Source organism: Hirundo rustica, chromosome 12 (assembly GCF_015227805.2).
Source record: "Hirundo rustica isolate bHirRus1 chromosome 12, bHirRus1.pri.v3, whole genome shotgun sequence".
Classification (NCBI taxonomy): Eukaryota; Metazoa; Chordata; class Aves; order Passeriformes; family Hirundinidae; genus Hirundo; species Hirundo rustica.
The window spans coordinates 13353312-13371384 of NC_053461.1; the positions used below are offsets into that span (position 1 = coordinate 13353312).

The 18073-nt window shown below is 41.0% G+C and overlaps 1 protein-coding gene across 1 annotated transcript in view; it reads left to right on the top strand.

The window, feature by feature from the left end:
• PTPRG (protein tyrosine phosphatase receptor type G) overlaps nt 1-18073 on the top strand; it is a 395690-nt gene that overhangs the window by 238626 nt on the left and 138991 nt on the right. The window lies entirely within an intron of this gene.

The window sequence follows — 18073 nt, forward strand, 5'->3', positions numbered from 1 at the left end:
CACTTCAGAGGCTTTTGTTTTATGTATTCATGTTTTAAATAGACATTATTTTCATCAAAGGTTGTGATATTTTCTGAATAATACCATGGGAAAAAAAAAATCTTTACTTTTCTGAGTTTCCTTCAGGCACCCAGGGAAAGTCAGTAGCTGTGCTGAGCAAGAGATGTGATCAGAAAAGAATAATTTGCAATGTGCTATTAGGTTTGATTTGCACAACACCCGAAAGACCAGTGCATAAAAGCCATGGTCGCTTACGTTTTCCATGGTGAATTTTACAGGATTGCATCAAATAGGTAAATGTGGGGTTTGTGGTTTCACAGATTCCATATTCTCCCCCTGATTTTGGTGCAGGGTGCAGTAATTGCCATAAATTCTGCGGAGAATTTGTGATGAGCTGTATTTTCTGTTGTAACAAGGGGACCCACCTTGAGTGTGTTTGCCAGCAGTAAGTGTTGGTAGCAAGTCCTTAGGGGAAAAGTTGTTCCTGAGCAGGAGACCAACTCTTAAAATAAATAAGCAGAACAAATAAATGCAGGAAGGGAACATTAAGGTCATATAGCATAAACCAGTATGAAATATGCTACAGCTGTATCTCCAAATGTCTTTTAGGGGCTGCCTTGGCCACAATGTAGTATAAATGAAAATAGTGGAGAAGGTTTTACATATTCCAGTTGCTTCATCATGGGAACTGTGAATTTCCACAGATCCAGTTAAAGTTAGATCTGGTTACAGGGGACACCAGTTTTGTGGAAGACCATGTGTTAGGGGAAAACGTTCCAGTCCAGAATCAAAAGTCTTTCTGAAACCATGTCTTAAAATATGCGTTCAGCTCCGGAATAGCAGATGCTCTACACTCCAGATGCAGTGTATGGGAAGAAGTCTGCATTTTTTTGGTTGCTGCTAAAATAATATGTATTGCGTTTCAGAGTGGAGACACTTTGCAGTTCAGGAAAAAGTTCCCCAGATGGAAGGATGTGAATTATTTATGCAATGTTTATCTCAGGGTTTACTTCCCATCACAACCAATTAGGGCTATTTCATTTCATTAAAACTAACGTTTTCACATTGGGGAAATCATTTATCTAAGGAAAGCTTATATATAGTATCCACTACTTAAAAGCTTGAAAGCTTCCATCAATCACATAGTCTCAAATTCATTTAAAAATGTACAAGATGGGAAAGTAAAGATATTTTCCTATGTTAGGCCTTGCCAAATTGAATTATAATTAATTGAAATTTAAGAAATTAAGATATTATATTCATGTTTTTCTTCCTACTGAGTAGGAAACAATGGCATTCAGTAGTCCCCTATCACTTCAGTGTTGCAGTCACTGAACTGCAACAAGCCTCAGCCTATTTTAATCTGTATACCTAGAGCAGAGAAGACACCTTTGCTCTCACACAATTGACTTAAGACTTCTCTTGAATAAGCAAAGATTGAGATCAAGCCTTACAGAAACAGAATATATTATGAAATAAAATTGGCTGCTTGATCTGTAACTTTGCACTTAAAGTGGTTGTATTTGTGTGGCAGTGAAGAATTTGCTGTAATTCTGGTCTTTGTTCCTGTCCTGCTGCCAGAGTCCGTGTGAGACGTGGGAAAAGTGCACCAACAGATAGCTGTGATAGCCAAGGCATTAAACTGAAAGGTCAGCTTATTATTAATTTTAGAGCTGTTTTCCACTTGAGGTACAGCCAGGTCTGACCAAGGTTCTGCAGATCAGATTAGAAGGGCTTTGTGTAGAGACCTGCTCCAAATGAATAGCATCAGTCTTGGGGAAGGGAGAAAGAGAGCCCATTACTGCCACTTGACAACTTCATTTCAGTCCTTGCCCCCGATAATTATAACTCCTAAGAAAGCCATTGTGGAATCTGGGGAGTTAAGGTCTGGTCAAACAAATCACAGCTCTTTTAAAAGCCTAGACAGACAAGGAGGACAATCTGTGAAATATGCTAGGAAAATACAGACAAAAATAACCTAAATATCAGGTACACAGCTTTCTCTGGGTGTGTGATGAGTTTAAAATTACAGAAAATGCTCTGGCTAACTTTCCTGGTAGCTCTTTGTGAGGTCTGGATCAACAGTATCACAGTAAGAATGTTAAAATACTGATTTTTTTTTTCTTATGGCAGGTGGGATTCCTGCGTAATCTCCATCCTCTCTCGGGACAGGCATTAACAAAGGTTTTTTGGAAGTCATTCAAGATTAGATTGCAAACAGCTAAAATTTCTTAGAGTTTTGTAAGTAGACTATAGTGCTCTGACAATCAGCGCAATTTTATGCATTTTAGGGAAAATAAACTTTGGTTTTCGCAGCATCCTGCTGAAAACAAATCTATTGCTTCCCCAAGCTTGTGGGCGTACGTGCGTGTTTATTTATGTGGAAGCCCTGGCTCTTCTAAAAACATGTGCATATAACTATTTCTTGGTGAGATGTGACGTGCATATGAGAAAGGGCGTCTAACAATGGGGGGAATTTCTTTATATCATGGATTTAGTAAAATGCCTGACATTATTGCCATGGAGGCAAGTTCATCCTTATTTATGCCTGGCTGCTGTTAACGTGGAAAAGAGCAAGATAATAGTGATTAGAAACTCAGATTTGTACGTGACTGTAATCAGATTGTGATATGGAAGGAGGAAGGAAATCTCCCCTAAGTTGGCTCCAGTAGTTTATGTTATGCTATACATTAGATCTTTAAACCACCTTTCCCCAGAAATACTTGCATGCCTAGATAGGCCAGAGACAATCTAAGGAACTCTTGCCTCTTTGTTAAGGTTCTTTGAGCTCAAAATGCAGTGCAGAAGTCCCGTGGTTTGCTGGCTTCAGTGATTGTAGCAACATCTTTTGAACCAGGCTTTATGTTTGTCAGGTCGGATGCTGTACAAACACCAAGCAAGGAGGCTGCTCCAGGTCTGAGCAGCGTGCACATGGGTGGCTTCAAAGTGAGCCTCCTGCAGCGAGCCTCCCTCTCACTGACCTCTGATTTTGTTCTCAGCATCCCACTTCTGAGATTTTTCCCTGTCTGGCACTATTTTAACTTGTTTTGTCTCTGCGTGTGTGGGTAAAAAAGGAGTGTCTACCTGATACAATTATGAACATGTACCTAAACTTACTGATGGGGATGTCATGCTCTGCTTGTAACTCATCTGGCACTTGCCAGGTTGTGCTGGTCAAATGCTTTACATTCTGAAAAGGTAATTTAATAGAGCCAGAATTCAGTATGTATGTCCATGAATACTCCTGAATTTGTCTAGCAGATTAAATCTGGTATCACATACTTAGAGATAGCTGATTTTTTTTTGTCTGGAGACCATTAATGTTGCTGGGTTTTGAACATCTACAGATGGGAGCATGGCTTTCTGAGGAATGATGTGTAGATACAGAAATCCCGGATCTGAAAGTTCACAGGGAGTCCTGAATTCAGAATAATAAAGTCACTATATCTATTAAGGATATGGACTTCCTTCCTTCATGTGGCTTTATTTAGTATTCAGCTGTGCTTCAATTGTCAGTGAGATACAAAAGGAAGTTTATCAGATACTAAACCCAAGGTGACATATATATATATATGTGTGTGTGTGTGTTAAAATGCTGTGGGTTATTGCACACCTAAAGATATTTTGCTGTCCTTCCTTTTGGAGCTTTTTTTTTTTCATGTCAAGCCCCCAGTCATGGCTTAAAATTTGCCACTTCAGTATTAGTCTTTCTTTTTTTTTAATGGTATCTTTTTCTAATGAGGAGGAAAGTACAATGGAAATTTTTGGCCAGCAATTTACCAAAACTTTCATCTTGTTTTCAAAATGCATTAAGAAAAGGTGTATTTCATGATGCACTAATAAATGATGATGAAACTACTTGATAGTTGTGGCTGCAAATCAGCTTTATTGCAGTAATTTTAACTTTTGCTTTCTGTGTTTAAGAAGGTGGCCTCTATTGTTGATGGCTGCTTTTGAAATTAAATCAAGATGTTGTGCACTAGCATGAAGGTAAACACAATCAGACATGGTTTGCTTTGGAGAGCTCATTATTTCTAAAGGCTTTGGAACCTGCCTGGGGCACGAAAGGATGTCAGGATGAGGGGACAACTATTTTTATGCATTTTTCTTCCGTGGTTTTACTCTTCACAATTAAAAGGCAACCTTTTCTATGGAGCAACGTGTTGAACTGCCCTATTCATAGACCTCTGGTGACCAGAGAATGCAAATTTCTTTCCTCAGGCTAGGAGGAAGTGGTATCCTTAGTGGTAAATAATATGCAGGTGGGAGGAGTTTTAGGAAAAGCATCTTAAGAGGGAGCATGATTAAAGGCCAGTGTTTTATATGAACAAGAGGCCTGCATTTTCTGATATTCTAGAGCTTTGTGTGTTATGTTAAAAAAGCAGCTTCATCTGAAAACTCTCTCTGTAGTAAGTGCCTTGATTCTCTGAAGTTTGGACTGAATACTCTTTCTGTTCTCTCGATTTTTTTTGCTCAGCAGTTCTTCCCTGGAATGACAGAGGGATGTTCTGGGGGGACAGAACAATTGTTCCCTGCCAGCTAATCTGTAAGGATTTTGGCATTCTCCAGAGTTCCCACTCAGCTATCCCATCCAGTTATTCTCCCTCTGATACGTTTTGCTAAGACAGCTTTCCTTGGGAGTCTGAGTGCTAATTTTGCTCAGAAGGAGTCTTTGCTGATATCTAGAATGAATTTGCATACCCTGCTTTATTAGAGCAAGCGGGGGGGCTACCTCCTAATTTTCTAAGGAATTCTCTTTGAAGTTGGACTAACAGGTGAGGAAAAATGTTCTATTCCTCATCCACATGAAGACTGAAATGGAGCGTCAGGTATTTATCACTATCTTTGTTACGTTTCTGAGAGAGTTAATAGTGCCCAGAATAATAGCTATGTGCTATTTAAACTGAGGCATTATTTAGCAATTGGTGCTGTCTCAAGAGGATAATTACTCAGAAGTATCTATTTGAAAATTCATCTACTGCTAGTTGTATAAATGTCTACAGTGCCTGAAGTATTTAAATACTGAGAGGCTTTATGATTAAAGTTACCATATTACAATATTTAACAGAGTGGTGGATTTCTATTAATATTGCGTGCACTTAGATTCAAATGCTGTCATTCTCTCCATGACTCAGGGGAGTCTGCACCTACTGATAGCATTCCCACTGAGCAAAAGAAAGTATATTGGTATATTGTGTGACCTATAAGATCCCCAGGTGCAGAAATGAGTGTTCTCAAGTCAAAAAAAGCCCCAGGTTATCTGCATGCAGCATTGCTGAGTTTGGAGGGGGTGTGACAGCCACTGAAGTGTCTGCTGCCCATGCTGGGCGTGATGATGAAGTGCTTTGTGAAGGAGGACAGGGAGTGTCTTCAGTGTCTTCACTGATCCATACTTGTGAAACTAATTGGGTCTCTCTTTAACTTTGCTACTTAACTGCAAAGGCAGTTGCATGCGTGTCTTCGAGTCTCCCAGAAGCCAAGTGAGCAGCTGGGTTTTGATCAAACTGGTCAATGCACTCTAAAATTATTATAAAGGCGTGATGTCATATGCAGACACACACACAAAGCAGGATCATATAAATCTCATTTTCTCGTTTAACTAGCAGACTCTGACTTTGCACATAGAGTAAGGAACATTAAATTAGTTGTTGTCACTCAAGGAAGTGTTCCTGGAGTCCTTACAGAGAGCTGTCTGAACATGTGAGCTCAGTGCTCAGCAGTAGCAAAAAGGCAAAGAGGAAGATTCAAAATTATTAGGACATTAGTGCTTGGAAAAATCTGTACTCCATGGTACCTATAAATTGAGTGGTTCTGACTGCCTATCCTAAAAAATGCTGGGTATGTCCAAAGAAATAGAGGATCTTCAGTGACAAGAAAAAAAGATAAGTGGTTGTTATGACATCTTGGCTTGGGAAAGGTGACTCTGGGTGCATGATTACACAGGGCTGTGAAATTTCAACAAAGTTAAATAAATGTTACTTGTTATGCTTCCCAGTATAGTAAAGGTTCTGAGTCCAGGGAGACAGAAGTTGCACGTTCCAGAGAGGAACACTTTCCCGGCAGTGTGTCACAGTCAGCAGTAAATACAGGTTTGGAAAGAGGATTTCACAGAGCTCTGGACACACCAGTCAAGAATGGTCCTTGTGCAGCTTCCAGGTCAGAAAGGTCTCTGAGGCTTGCTGGAAGCTGCAGGGGTACAGTGAAGGGAGCAGTTGCTCTTTGTCCATGTCTTGATTTACTTCCCATTAGTGCCTGGTGCCTGAGACAGGACACAGAGCTGATGCACCTGTAGCCATAATCGAGTGTTTTATGAGGACTCTCCAGAGCTATATTGCTGCAGCCTGGAGTATTAGACAATATCCATGGCCACACTGCTCTACACAAGATCTTCTCAATAGAAAGAGGGCAGCTTGAACTAATCTAAAAGCCATCAAAATACCTTCCAAGCTATGTGCTTAAATGAGAAGGGAATGGAGCTGGAAATCAGCAGATCAGGCTGGTGTTTTGTAGATTGGTGGAGATAATTGATAGATACACTAGTGTCACCCGTAGCCCTTGGCTGGCAGGCTGTGTGATGGGAGATCTTGGGAATGAAAGGGCCAGATGATAATTGGTGAAGGGAAGGAGATCAACTGAAATACTTGAGTTTTACAATCTCATGGGAGGTCAGGACCCTGTAATGCAAACCCAGCAACCACTGGGTGTTCAAGGAAGCCAGTCATGATCCTGAATGTGTTTTGAACTGTTCAGAGTAGCTCTGGAAGCTACCAGAGCTGCCACCAGTTTCAGCAGTCTTAACAGCCCTTTGGTATGAGAGATAGGGATGCTGTCTTTTCTTTGTTTGTCCTTTTCTTTCCCCCATCCCTGTTCTCCTTCCTATCTCTTTCCTCCGTCTGTTCAGTACTAGCCTGGCACAGCGAGCCCAGACACACTCCCTTTCACAGCACTGCTGTGATCCCATGCCTGGCAAGGCAGGGAAAAGCTGTGTCCTGTGCCACCTGGCAGGAGTTACCAGGTGTTGAAGGGGCTGATAACAGCCATTTTTATTGCCTGCTTCCCACAGTAATGAAGTTGCAAGTATCAGTTGCAGAACCTGAGTTACCTGGCTGTGCACTTCTTTTCTTTTTGCTGTAACATGTTTTCTTCTGCGGAAATTAGGACTGGACTCCAGAACCAGATGCAGCTTATCTCACCTGTTTTTTCTGAAGGAGAATGTTTTTCACCGCATTTAATATCGTCCATGGATTGTTTTTATAAGAAAAACCCATTTGCTAACAGAGATGGGGATATGGCATAGGTGACACTAGAAAACTCAATTGTTTATATTTGAATTTTTTTTTTTTCCAGTACTGTTCTCAACTTTTCTCCTATATCTTCAATTAGAAGTTATAAAGATGTTTAAATCATTAGTGTTGCCATGGAGCTGAGCAGCCTGGGTCTGTGCTCTCAACTTAAACCAAGTTCGACTGTTCAGCCTTACAGACAGGGTCATGTTAACACCTTAACCTACGACTCTTCATACTCTGTTTTATTGACGTGAATGAGCCAACATGTTGGATGCTTTTCCCCGAGAGTCACAGGCCCTGCTGCTGGGGGGCAGGCTGAGGCTCTGGGTCACTGGTGAATACTGGTGTGTGAACAAGGTAGTTCATCTCTCTCAAGATCAAGCAGGTGACATTACAGCTGTTGGATTCAGGTCACATTCACCACCTTCTCTCTACAGCTAGAGGGATGCATGCATCTGTTAAGTGAATGTGGACATTATTGAGTAAACACAGGCTTTCTTACGTAGGGCTCTAATTACAAACCTGCAATATTTCTGTCATAAATTGACCTAGCAGACTTCTCCTAGTGAAGTGTTAGCATTAGCTGCTGACAGCCTTTGGAGTGTGTGTGTGTTTGACAGGGGATGCTGTGGAAGGAAACTAGAATGTTGGATCAAAGAATGAAGCTAGCCGAGGTGGAGGAGGAAGGCTGAGCAAAAACTGGAGTAGGACATGAACCCTCTTTATCAAGGACAGCAGAGCCTCACTCGTGCAGCAATCACTGCTGTTCCTGAGGCTTGACACAGGAGTCAGGAGGTGGTGCCTGGACCTGGTGTAAGAGAAGAAATACTGCAATGGGAGTATGACCTTTGAAATCTGCTGGGGCAGGATGTTTTCTGCATCTGGTGAGGGGGACCGTGTGGTTCTTGTCCTGAAACGCCTCCAGTAACAAACACACGTACTGCTGATGTTCGCTTGTTGAGTGAGGAGATCGTTATTTTTCTTAAAACTGAACATTTTTGAATAATTCTCTGGCTATGCACTCTTAGGTGACTGGTTATGATCAAGGCTGTATGGTTAGAGCACATTTGCACCATTTCTTGTTACCGTGTATTGTTAACTTTAAAATTCTCTTTGAGATATCTTTCTGGGTTTAATCTCTTTTCAATATTTGAGTGCAGCATATGCTCACCTTTTTCTAAACCTTCACTGCAATAACAGGAAAGTTTAAAATTCAAATTAGGGTTTTAACTTTAATTCTGTTTCTTGAGCCATGATGCACGTTTAATTGATGGTGGTATATTTGAAAAATTTGTTTGGCAAGATCTTGCTTACCAATACTGAGATTTATGCAAATAGTTTTATCTCAGATTTGTGACTCATAATTCATCTTGTTGTAAAAAGGTTAAGTAAAAGAAATACAGCTTTCACAGAACATAGACTGTAAACAGACACTTGAATGAAACAGTTATTTCTAGGTTAATATTTGAATTTTTAACTTCAGTGCCACACTTTTAATATATTTCAGGTTCCTTTATCCAAAGCTTACTTTATATTCTGAAGGCGTGCGATTGCTGTAATCTCAAGAGAAGATAAGCATGACATCTGGTTCACACCTGTGGTTTTAGGGATAAGAGCATAGCTGCTTTATGTATTATTCAGGGCGCTCTGTTAAAACGGCAAGGAATTTGACTCTTTGAGGCCCTTTGTCCAAAGGTTTTTGTACTTGTCTAAAGTAAACATGAAATATAGAAGTCTTCTCTCAGTAGGTATTGAATAGACTATTTATTCCAACCTGCCTGCTGCCAGGAGGGAAATCAGTTATGCAGGTTAATTATCAGATTTGTGATAAAGACTTTACTTGTGCAACACCCATATTTCAAAAGTTCCACTGAGGCATTTGGTGCTGTGACAGAACAACACCAGGAGAGGTGAATGCACCGGTGGCACACCCTGGTGGGGATTTGTGTGGCAGGTGGTACCTGTCCTGCCCTGGCTCTGGGCAGCCTGGGGCACTCTCCCTGCCGAGTGATGGGAGAGGCTGCACCAGTTTGGAGTGTTCCCAGTTTGTGTTTGTGCCGGTGCTATCCAAATACCTGGTGCTGGTGGTGAGAGGAGTGGCATGAGCAAGAATTAAATGGGTTGGGCACCTCTGGTGCCAGAGACACCCAAGAGAAGCCAGCAGCTGTGACACTGAAAACCAGAACTTCTCTGGTGTCTATTACACAGGTGAATTGTTTGAGCGTGAGATGCTGAGGCAGAAGAGATGCTTTCAGAAATACACAGGTGTGAGCCAGACTGGAAATGTGACTCTTGGGCATGCAAATCATTTCTATGATTAAAATACAGTCGAGGGAAGGGATGAAACTGGCGCAAAGCCTGGTTGAGCAGGGACACAGTTGGGTACATCTCCCACCAGGGCTGTGTTCTGAAAGCTGTACTGAACCAAAGCCTGTGAAATTTGAACTCAAGTGCCAGGGTGGTGGTGCTGTTGTGTTCTTCAGGACTCCAGAGAAGTGTTCTTCCAACATCAATAGGCCTGTAAGAAATTGGAAGTGTTAAAGCTGAGAGGTTGTTTTAGTCACATTAAATTAGGTGATGCAGATTAAGTGAGCAGCAGCATCAGATGCACCAGGGGAGTCTCAACACGTTATCTGCAGACAGGTATGAGCAAGGGAGGGGACAAGAATCAGAGCTGTGTTTCTGTTTCATAGGCATGGAAGAATAACTTTGACATTTAGCAAAGGACCATTACAGATCGTGTTTGCAAATGGGTTTGCAGCTGTGACAGTGGACAAGGGTTTAACTTTAAAAGGCTACACAATTTCCAGCACTTTTCTGTCAGTATTTTGCTTCTTGCTGTGCAAGAAGTATAGTTCTTCTTGATTTGTTAGTGTAAATCATGCCCTTAACACGCTGGCCCCATTAAGATGGTGTACTCAGCTACTCTGTGTGTGTGTGTCTGTATACTTAAAAATTCTTAACACTACACTCCAGATATGTGCAGACTTCACTTCCTGCTCGGTAAAACAGTCAGAGGGTAAGGGTAGAGAAACCTGGAAAATTAGAGGCAGAGATATTACATATAAGGTTTTCCAACACTGGGGAATTTGGGTAGGCAGCTCATGGTGGAGAAGGATTTCAATTTGAGGTATTTTAAGGAGATCCCGAGTTTTAGAAAGGATATGGTGTACTCATTCCTTGCATATTAAACCCTTTTGAGAATCTTGAAGTAAAACACCTACATTAAGCAGCTGCATTGGAAAAATCCCTCATGTTCCAATGGGACAGCTGTGACAGAACTAATGCTGTCCCTGCAGCACAGGCTGTCACACATCCCTCTAGTAATCTGCAAGTAGCTACTGAGAACGATGTTGAGCACTGTTTGCTCAGCCTTTGGCAATATGATGAGGGTCTAGATAGAGGTGTAGTCTGCAAAATACGAGAAAACTCATTATTATTTTTACTCGCCAAGTAAGCTCTTGTCCTGGCCTGGTTCTGCTGTAATTGTCCATCTACTTCACAGTTCATAAATAAAAATAACTCTGCAAGCGTACAGCCCTGGAGGATTTCACATCCCCTCAGAGATAAGGAATGGCCTTTCGCCCAGCAAAATGCTGCTGAAAACGTGCCCCATCTGCTGCATAGCTTTGAATCCAGAGTTAAACTATAAATACCTCAAAATTTGTTCTGAGGCATTTGGAAGTTCATTAAACCTCTTGGAAGACCTTGCCTTCTCCCACTGAGGAAAAAAAAAAAAATCATCAACAAGAAAAAAGACCACACACAGAGAACATTTTGAATTCCAGTGCAAAAAGAGGAATTTGTGCTAAGATACTTGCTTTCAGAGGAATGAATACTTCTGCATCTTTAAAGTGAATGGGATATGAAATTGTATTAATCACATATGCTAGGAGAAGTATGCTTTTGTGCATTTTATTATTCAAGTGTAGCTCCTTTGTTTCTCCTGAAGAGCACTCGAGTATTTTTGGAAGGAAATCCTAGTTCTCTCCATTCTGGCAGCACTTCTTGGTGTTTAAGAAAGTAAATGGATTCCTGAAAGATGACCTGAAGTATGGACAGTTCAGGTATCTTGAAGTTTAAACCTCTTCAGTGGTGTTGTTTTTCCTTTTAGGAAGGCCGTGGGAAGCAGATGAAGACGATATCTAAAACAGCCACTTTTGGGTGGCGTTCAGAGCTATTCTATTCATACAGTTAGTCCATCCAGCTTGTTTTTAGTTGTTGTGTCATTTGGTGCTTAGCCACTTTCTAAATTGCCTGTTTCAGTTTTTCAGCCATGACAGCAGCTGAATATTGCCTCTAATTTCCATTTGTACGCTTTTAGGAAGCCACGTTTGCCTCAGTGTTGTGTGTTCCCACTCTCTTGGAATATGCCACCATTAGACAAAGCCATTGTGAGTGAGACTCAGAGCTACTCAATAAATACACAAAACAATTTCTGGTAGAGGAGGTGAAGACCAGTGAAAGACACCAGTTGGCCTCCCAGAGCCTGGGAAGATGCCCTTGGGTGTGTGGGTGCACTGCCCTGCAGCAGCTGTGTGAATTTCTGCGTCATCTGCTCATAAAAGGGATGTGAACCACACGGCGCAGAACGGGTTGGGTTGGAAGGGGCCTTAAAGATCACCTGATCCCAGCTCCCTGCCATGTGCAGGGACACCTTCCACTAGATCAGGTTACCCAGAGGCCTGTCCAGCTTGGCTTTGAACACCTCAGGGATGGAGCACAAGCAGCTTCTCATGACATCTTCTCCTGTCAGTTATGAGCTGGTTAAAGCTGGTACCAGTATTAAGGAAGCAATAGATTCTCTCTGTGAGGTACCTGTGTGACTCTTCCTTATTGCAATATCAAGCAAATGGAGCAACCTTAGAGTTTTTTTCCTCCGACAACTCTCCATATAGTACTAAATTTCACATGGTTTTCAGCTGTGTGTCATTCTTCCCATTAATTTCAAATTTTTCAAATTTTTTTTCATAAAACTTCAGCTTAAAGAAGGGACAGGCAATGACCACATGAGGAACTGAGGCCCAGAAATGGGCAGTGATCAATGCAAGATAGCAGAAACTCTCTAGTAGCCTTTGCAGTCCAAGGGGTAATGGGTTGCCACTTCTTAAGTTACCAAAAGACTTGATATTTAAGAAGTGTTCCTACTATTACACAAAAACCCCAGAATACTGAAAACTGTTTCTCTCTCCTTTGTTTTCGTGGGCTTCTTAATCTTTTCAGGAAGGAAAGAGCTTTGCATTTTCAAGGTTTTTCTTCCAGGCATGAAGGCAAGAGCCACAGTGATTTTAAAATTGCAGTGAAGGTTCCCCTGGCATCACATCATTCCAGTTCCTTGGACTTGCAGTGAAATACCATTTGTCAGGAATCCTCTGATGGAAGGGTACAAATGAGCAATACTGTGTGGGGCAGTCTTTTAGTCTTTTTTTATTTTTACTTCCTCTCCTTGGATCTCTTCCATCCCTTGGACATGTGGTTCACATCCCTTTCACAAGCTGACTAAGCACCCTATTGCACCAGTTACCACCCACATTTCCAGAAAAAGAGCCTCCTAAATTTGTGTGTCTAACAAGATGCTGTGATGTATCTGGAGACACAGGTATAATTACCACAGGATGAAGACATTTATAACATTTTTAGGAGACGAGAGGGAAAGGTTCAAAACAGCCTCCTGCTCGTTATGCTTCAGTTCTTCCTTATGTCTTAGTATTAAAGTGTTAGTGTTATAATCTCCTGTGTTTGGAAGGAGGTCAAATATGAAACAACGCTTGTAACACAGAGGAAGGAGGATGAGAAACAAGAGGCATTACACTGGGTGGTAATAACCACAACTCTATAATTCAAGGGTCTTGTGCATTGTGAAAGAGAAGACTTACTGCTGATTTTTTTGTTGGTTTTGAATGATTTATAACATTTCACTCATGGTGGAGTGTTGCAATCTATGTTGTCGTGGAAATTCTATTGAATTTATAGTTCCATTTATCCAAAACGATTTTCCAGACTTCATTTCATGGTGAATCATATGGCTGTTACTCGGAGTACAAAGCAATTGCAAAAAAGTTTCACGTTACGGAAAGCATAAACAGTGACACCGTTATTTTCATATTACGGTAATACAAATGAATGCAACATGGAGCTTTTTAGCATCAAATGGGCCTTCCTTGTGTAATGACTCACTGTGTACACATGAGATGGATTTTCGTGTTAGGGATGGGAGCAGGCCTAAGGGATGTTTATTTCTGGCAGTAGAAACCAGGGAAGTTTCTGGCTTGGCAGAGTCCTTTTCTCTTAACATTCAGGGCTTAACGCTCAAGATACTATGAGTGACGGGGCTGTGATCCATCAGTGCGTGGGAGCCCAGGGTGATCCCGTGAGCGCTGGGTTTCCTCCCTGTTCTACTGAACTGCCACTGGGCCACTCACAGGTTTAAATGCTGTGCAGACTTATGGGCGGAAGGTGCAACAGCCACCACCCTTCAGGTTGGAAAAGACTCTGAAATGGCTTAGTCTCAATTTATAGCATAGGTACACCTACTGGGTTGTTTGGAGACAACAAAGCGAGAATTCACGCTTACCGTTAAAGAAGATGAAAGGGAAATTTACCATACTTCTGAGGGATACAAATGTCTAAATTGAGTTAAATTCTGGTATTTCACTTGCATGCTCTTGCTCTTCCTGTTGTTTCAGCTCCTTTCATTTTTTTCAGCCTAGCATTGTATTCATTATCAAGTTGCACAATTACATTAGGACAAAGTCCCTGTCTGACTCTTTGTTTTGCAGTTTTACCCAGCACACTTTTAGGCACTGTAGAATACCAAGTTATGCCATTCAAAATACATCTCTCTACCTGCCTAACTATAGTTAAAAATTCACTGATGAATAATAGACTAGGCAGGAAAAACATGCCATTATCTGCTCCTGTTCAACTTTATCTTTTCAAAAGAATGCAATATACTCTGTGTTATTACATCAAGCTCTGGTAGGAGGACTGGAAAACATCACGATTCGCTCTTCCCCCTGCCTTTCCTAAGCAGATTTTGAATATGTTATAAATGGTAAGTTTCATGGATTTTTTAAAGAGAATATAATGAGAAGTCAAACATTAGACTTTATTGCCCCAGTGTACATCTCACACTCCAGTAAACACACAGACTGCAGGACAGTTATCCTGAATTTTTAGTGCTGCAGTGAAGATTACATTATGTCTGTAGAAAATTTTTATTCCAGCCAAATGGATCACATCATCCAGTTCACTGGAAATCTATGCACATATTTAAAGCAAAAGTAAGTTACATGCGAGCTTTCAATTAAGAAAAATCATGTATGATTCATAATCTTAGCAGAGAATTTATTTTTGTGCAAAAGGTTTTAAATCCAGTTGTAAAAGTGGCTGAGAATAATTTATTCTTACAATGTAAGCAGCAAAGACACTAATTAAGAATTAGTATATTCAGTGTTTAACTCCATCATCTGAAGCAGACATTTCAAAATTTTTGTTTCACCACTCTGCGAAGAGCTGCAATCTACCTGCGCTGCCTGGGTGTTGTGCTCTTCTGAAAACACTCTCAGTCTCTAAAGCAGTACACAATTGTCCACATCGCTGCTCCCTCTGTGTCTTGCTGCCTAATTCATAAAAAAATTGGTTGGTATATAAAACCTTTTAATTTTTTTATGCTTTTTTTACCATGCTTTAAATTGCATGGTAGTTCTCGGATTGCCGGAAGGAAATGAGCAGAAAGATAATTCCGATGATCCTTTCCCTTGCACCAGAATTCCTGATTCTTTTGAATATTCTGTACTCCACATCTGTGACAGCACAATGAGCCTTTGTTCATTTTTTAATCTAAAGAGAAATCTGCTGTAGGAGGTTGCACAGGGTGATCACAGCCCAATTTAAAAGTCTCAATTATTTATTTTTAAAATGCTTGGCATCTGTCTATGGAAAATGTACTTGCTTGGTTTCCAGTCTCTTAGAATTGCTTTGAACTCGCTCACATCTTCTGGGATCTATCAAACGCTCGTTGTGGCTTTTCTCTCATAAGCACTGAATGAGTTTGGCCATGACAGTCTGTGTTGGATGTAAACTTTCAGTCTTTGTAGTGGGGTAATGACAGCAAAGAGATGTCATGCATGGGAATGGTGATTTCTGTCTGGATGCCTGACATGCCAAGCAGAGAGACAGAGCCTTTTATTTGTGGATGGGTGGCGAGGAGAAGCCATTCATTGGAAGCAGGCTCAGTCCTTGCAAGCCAATGACATCTCATAATGAGGGTTTAGTCATTCAGAGGCAATTGCACTTAATAAAATCAGAACTGGTCTCTGGTGGGCAGTATTTCTCAGTAATGCACGCAGTTTGGACGGCATGTCCTTACAACATCAGCATGGTGGCAGCCCAGTTTGGCATCAAAAATCTATGCACAGAGCAGTGCCTGACATTTTGGCAGGTCTGGGTAATGCCAGATTTCTGTAGAGGTTGGAAGAAGATGGTTGAAGAAAGGTGTTTCTGCAGGGAGTAGGTTATCCTGAGGAGGAGGCGATTTCCAGCCCCCAGGGCATGGTGGAGGGGTAGGAGATTGGAGGCAAAGGCTTTCCAGGCTGGAGAATCACCCACATGTTGGATGTATGCGGTGCATTCACTTGTGTAAGTGTTGTAGGCTGGGAATAGACAGACCTGGATTGCTTGGAAACTGTAACGGTTGACCACTGGGTCTTCCTGGACAGCAGAGACTAGAAAACATAATGTTTTCTCAGGGTGACTGGTGATTATCTCCTGGGTTATGGCAGAGTGAGGGCTTTCTCCCTAATCCGCTATTTTAAGGCACTTGTAACAGTCTGAAGATTTTGCCCACATTGATATTTTTTCAGGCTTAAATCTGTGCTGTACAGCAAATCTCTCTCAAGTTTGAAAACATTTTTTTTTTTTCATGAAGAGTGTCAGAGCATGAAGTTTTCCCATTAAAATCAAACTCTCGCCCTCTCCCTGCCTTGGTAAAGCTCTGTAGCTGCAGTAGTATTAGTGGAAGCATTTTAGGATGGACAGTTTTTCCTGCAGGAAAAGTACCTTTGCTTCACTAGGGATGATTTGTCTCAGCTTGGCTTTACCAAAATACTGCAAATTTCAAGTTGCTTGGACACGTGTGGTTTTTATGATACCTCTTTACAAGGTAAATGCGAGTACGCTGCCGTGTTGCACATCTGAGATTAAGGAGGGCCATGTAAGCCTTTCCCAGCCTTGTTAGTTGTCATGGGGCTAGATGTGAAAGCCTTGTAAACATCATAGATTGTGCCATGGAGACCAGGACACTCATGCCCCCCTGAACCTGTGCCACGAGGAAGCACAGTCAGCAGGGATGTGTGGAACAGAGCATTCTGACTGCACACGGGTAGTGCCACACTACAAAGGGCATTTCAGGCTTTACTGCATGATTCTCAGCCTGTAAATTTTTTAATTTTGGAAAATAGAAGCTGTTGGGGAGTCACATGCAAAAGTGTACCAAAATGTTGTATGGGGCTGAAATCAGTCAGCGCCACGATTTAGGCTGGATGTGTGATTCTCCATTCTGCATTTCACAAATAGCATATTATAATACAATCCAAATTTTCTTTAGCTTAAAAGCTTCTTTGTTGCATTCTGTGCTGCTGCTTTTTGCATCCCAGGCAAAGACGGTAGAAGTCATTTATATGCAAAGTGCCCCATATATTGTATATACTAATTATATAATAAGGAGTAATAATGAAAATTTTCTAGCATGTTTAGGCCACTTAAGTATGCGGTGAAATTAATTTTACAGTTAACTGTCCTATTCCCACTTTGTACATAAAGAACCTTATCCCACCCATAAAAAATATTAAATTAACTATCTACTGATAAATGCATTCAATATTATGTATATTATGAATAAAAGAACAAAAATACATTGGATACATTTGCATTTTATTGTAAATTGGGGAAAACTGATGAGGCTTTATTATGGAAGAGAGCAATATGTGATCACATAATTAGAAAATTGCCATGATACTAATGCTCAGCAGTGTCCAGGTGTGGTTTTATGAGAAGCCTGAACCATGAGGTTTTGAGGGTGCAACTTTACTGTCTTTTTAACATTGTTTTTGCAGGGTATGTGTGTATAAATTATATAATAGCAATTCCTCAGATATTGACTTCCTAAAATATTCCTTCTAGCTGTATGTGCACATAAGGAAGGTACTGTATGACAGATGACAATAATTTTTCATACAGGACAGTTCCCCTTGACGTGATGGATGCAGAGAGAGCAACCACACTCTCTGGAAAAACACCAGGGAGCAGTGGTAAAATGCTCCAATGTGTATGGTAATCAAGGCAGAGAGTGGTTCTTGATTAGGCTGTGAGATTGCACTGCTAAGATGAGGGATCTGAAAGAAAAACTCTTTTACCAAAGCCCTTTGCGCTAGTATGCAAGAGTGCCTTGTAAAAATTAATTTCCTTAAAATGCCGTAAGCAAAATTGATCCAAAGTGATTCTGGCATATGCTGAACTCACTCAGTGATGCTTTTCTTCATAAACTCCTATGAGGAATATATTGTGAAATGTTTTATGTAAGGTATAGATAATTTTAGACTTTATTTTGCAGAGGAGCAGAATGTAATTTGTGAACATTTTGCCAGGTGTGGTCTGTGCTGGCTAAACTGAGGTTTAAGCAATTCTACCTGGAACAAACTGTTTCTAATTTCTACATCAGTGAATGTCTGTAACTTGCTCTGCGTTTGTTCAGTGCAGGAGTTGTCAGAATCCAGAGGCACTGCCAC